Raw genomic sequence first — 4,567 nt, forward strand, 5'->3', positions numbered from 1 at the left:
AATGAGGGAAGAGCTGACACACACTATAATATAAACCTTGGAGACATTATGCTAAGTAAAATCACCCAGTCACAAAAGGACAAATACTGGATAATTCCACTTCTCCGAGGTTCCTAGAGTAGTAAAAATCATAGAACTAGAACAGTGGTTGCCAGGAGCTGGGGCAAAGTGGGAATGAGGAATTAATATTTAAAAGAGACAGTTTCAGGAAGGGGAGATAAAAAAAAATCTAGAGATAGTGACAATGGTTGTGAATGTACTTAATGCCACAAAACACGTGAATAGTTAAAATGGTGACTTTGGGCCAGCCATGGTATAGTAGTTAAGGCAATGGATCCCACATGGCCAATTGCCATGGTTCAAGTACCAAACTAGACAGCTTGAGGAACATGCTAGACACATGTTCGTGCATGTCCAAAATCCTAAAGGAGGGAGAAATTGAGGAAAGGGGGATGGTCAGGAGACTATGCCATGGAGCGAGAGGGTGCTTTCTTGCTCTCTCTCTCTATCTGTGTGTGTGTGTGTGTGTGTGTGTGTGTGTGTGTGTGTCTTTTCAGCAAGCATACATGCCCTTGGTCAAAAAAAAATAATTTTTTTTGGAGAAGTTTTTTGCTATAGGGCACCTGCGCTCGCCAGACAGACAGAAGAGACAGAGAGACAGAAAACAAGAAATCACCCCCCAGGGGGGATGGCCACGCCGCAACCCCTTCTCCTCTTGGGATCTTGGGCACCCATGCACACGCACCCGGCGTGAATTTTAAGCCACCAGGTCCGGACGTGAACCACGGTTGACTTCGTGGGAGTCCAGCAACATAGCCATTACGCTAACTACTGGTCTGGTCAAAAAAATTTTTAAATGGTGAATTTTATGTTATGTATATTTTTCACAGTTAAAAAAAAGTGTCAGTGATTACATTCCTAACAGTTTACCCAGAAAGTTTTTACTTTCTTAACCAGAGTGATCATTTCCGTATTTTTCTCATTGCATATCCTAGCAAGTTATATTATTATAATTTGTTCAATTTACATTCTGAAGATCAGTATTTCTTAAAATGCGGTCTATGAATTCCTAACGTTTATTATTAATACATACTCGGCCTTTAAATCTCCTTGATATTTTATGTTGTGTTTTATAAGCATTTGTAAATTTTTTATAGATTTTTTTAATTTTTATTTTTTATTATCATTATTATTTAATTTGACCAGGGAGAGACAAAGAGAGAGGGAAAGTGAGAAAGCAAGCTGCCAGGTCTGGGACTCCAACCACATTCAACCACGTGGGAGTCCAGCTTAACCACCATGGCACCTGCCGGCCGTAGCATTTTTAAATATTGAGCATTTTACATCTAGATCACATGGATATCCACCTTTGACCTAATTACCCCGACATGATTAGTGTTCCTAAGTTGATATTTGAGCACTATCGTTAATAATGATCTATCAGAGAAAGATAAAAGTAAACTTCACCTTTTTTTTTAGGTTACTTGTTGATTTCATGTGAGAGGTGGGGCTGTAGAGGGTGGGCACTGCCAACAGGATCTTTGTCCTTAATCAATCCACCCCTAGCCTCAGCTAGCCAGAATCAGAGACACCTGCCGTGTACAGGGAGACCCCAGGACCTGAACCCAGGACTTTCCCATACTTCAGCCTCGTAGAGTGTTGCATTACCACTGCACCACTGCAGCTGACCAAAGACTTCATATTTAAAGGATGTCTTCAATCTGATGACAAATACTGATATGCAAATTAATGCTGTGTGAGAACCAAGTCATCATCCAGCTCACAAGAATAAAAGAATTTTGATCTTAAGAAGGCAAAAAAAAAAAAAAAAGGCACCGCTGCGTCTCTCCACGGCGCGTGCCTGCAGCGGCAGTGGCTCCCGCGACCCATCCTCTTCCTCCTCTCAGAACCCACTAGTGTACCTAGACGTGGACGCCCACGGGCAGCAGCTCAGTCACGTGGTGATAGAGCCAAAGGCATTATGTCATCCGAAAGATAGCCGAGAACTTCAGAGCCCTGTGCACTGGTTAGAAGGGCTTCGTCTACAAAGGTTCGACCTTCCACAGGGGGATCCTGTCTTATTTATTTATCTGTTTGTTTGTTTGTTTGTTTATTTATTTATTTGGAGAGGTTTATGCCATAGGGCTTGTGTACTCTCCAGACAGACAGAGACAGAGACAGAAGGCGAGAAATCACCGCCCAAGGGGGATGGCCACGCCACAATCCCTTCTCCTCCATTCTCCTCTCAGGATCTTGGGCATGCACACACATGCGCCCAGAGTGAGTTTTAAGCCACCGGGTCCGGAAGGCGAACAGCAGTCGACCACATGGGAGTCCAGCGACATAGCCATTCCACTAACTGCTGGGAGATCCTGTCCTTCATGTGCCAAGCAGGCAACCTCACCAACCACAATGGCACTGGGAGGAAGTTCACCTATGGAAGCCACTTTCCTGATGAGAACTTCACGCTAAAGGACATGGGACCAGGTGTCTTGTCCATGGCAACGCAGGCCCCAATACCAATGGCTCCCAGTTCTTCATCTGCACCATCAAGACAGACTGGCTGGATGGCAAGCATGTTGTGTTCGGCCACGTCAAAGAGGGCATGGATGTCGTGAAAAAAAAAATGGAATCTTTCACCTCTGAAAGTGGGAAGCCATCCCAGAAGATGGTCATCACAGACTGTGGCCAGCTGAGCTGACCCGAGGCTAGGGTGCTAGAACAGTAGCAGCTGCACATGTGTCAGTCCACCCAGGAGGCCAACTTGGGCCCTCAGCAAAGGTGCCCAGAAGAGCTGCGTGCACTCGCTCCACTGTCACTGTGTGCTTGAGGAAGACCACTCAGGAATTCAGACCTCCACCCACTAGACTGCATCCCCAATGTCCAGCCTTCTCTCAGCCTTGTTCCCAGAGCTGTAAAACCTGCAAAGTTGGAATAATTTAATGAACAAGATTGACTAGAAATGAAGTTGTGACAAGAGCTACATCCTACTGTGGTGTCACCTGAGTTGGTGGCTTGGGTCACAGAACCCACAGGTTAGCTTTTGAAACACAATTTGGGACTCTTATGGAGGTTCCATGGCCAAGGCCTTCCCTCCTATTACTGTGAATCCTATTGGTTTGCTGCTGTCTTTATGAGGAGGGTCCATGGGGTAGAAGCAGTTGAACCAGGGAACAAACCCACTTACAAGCTGTGCCTAGTCAACGTAAATTCCTGTGTTGAAACAGAAAGGGCCTGCAAGCTCCCTGTGCTCTGGAACAAAGTATTTTCGGGGGAGACTTTGATTTTGGTTTGTTAAATAAATTCAATCTACTGATGATGGATGTAAAACATTTCTGGAACATTTATTTGTGTTCACCTTAAATAGGAAAATAAATTCTATTTTCTATAGGAAAAAAAAAAAAAAAAACTGGACCATAACATTGTGGCTCAAATTCATTCTGATGTGACAATGTGGTTTTTGCCGAGCTGTGTTTTCTATCACCTTAAATTAGCATTGTTGATTATAGATCTTAATGAATAGCTTTCCTTTTTTTATAGGCAAATTTATGTGGGCTTTTATATGAACAAAAGTCACAAATGTAAGAAGTATATAAAACATTTAAGAGTGAACCAGCAAGTGATGCAGAGGTTAAGGTACTAGATTCCACATGACTGACTGTTCAGTTCAAGTCCCAGTCCTGAGTGCTTGAAAATCATGCTGGTATGTGTGCATGTGTGCCCAAAATCCCTAGAAGAGATTGGAGAAGATGGGATTGCAGTGTGGCCAGTCCTCAGGGGGGATGATATCTCACTTTCCCTCTCTCTATAGAGAAGGAAAAAATAATTTATTTTTTATGTTTTTTAGCAAAACATAAAAATTAAAAATTAAGATTTATACTTGTTTATACTTTTGCAAATAATGTTATGTTAAAACTACTTTTTAAAACTGTTTTAAATGACAGGAAAGGACATATGAAGATTCTGTAACTTGCATGGAAATCAGTGGGCAGTTAGTGATTTTATTACAATATTTATAATTGCATTATTAGATTTGAAACTCCTTTAAACTTGAAGAGTCTGGATTTAACTGACAAGGAAACATGCGAGAAGCAATGGAAATGGATTGTAAATGTCAGCATCATGTTTGATCATACCAAGGTGACCTTAAAATGCCATCTTATCCACTTTAATTTAACAAGGCTGATTTCCTAAAATATCAAATATTTGATATAACCAAGAATATATATTGAACTACTGGAACAAATAGCTAGAAGATATTTCAGTTGTCCCTCTTGAAAAAGCAAGATGTAGGCAAACTCTTCTCAACATGGGTGGTGGGGAGGGAGGTGGGGGGGAGTCCTCCTTAAGTGGAAAGTTTTATCCTCCCTCTTCATTGAAAACCAGGACAGCCAATCTCACCCAGACATGAAGAACATTTTTCTTTTTCTTTTTTTTTTCTTTTACTATTGTTTTTGATTTGCTATAGGGTGTGTGCATCATAGAGAAATACATATATATATATAGAGAGAGAGAGAGAGAGAGACAGAGAGACACAGAGAGAGAGACAGAGAGACACAGAGAGAGA

At 42.0% G+C, this 4,567-nt stretch overlaps 1 pseudogene; it reads left to right on the plus strand.

The window, feature by feature from the left end:
- The first annotated feature begins 244 nt into the window (after positions 1-244).
- On the plus strand, positions 245-2,701 carry LOC102481385 (peptidyl-prolyl cis-trans isomerase F, mitochondrial pseudogene; annotated as a pseudogene).
- The last annotated feature ends 1,866 nt before the right edge of the window (positions 2,702-4,567 follow it).

This window comes from Tupaia chinensis, unplaced genomic scaffold, assembly GCF_000334495.1.
Source record: "Tupaia chinensis unplaced genomic scaffold, TupChi_1.0 Scaffold000235_1, whole genome shotgun sequence".
Classification (NCBI taxonomy): domain Eukaryota; kingdom Metazoa; phylum Chordata; class Mammalia; order Scandentia; family Tupaiidae; genus Tupaia; species Tupaia belangeri.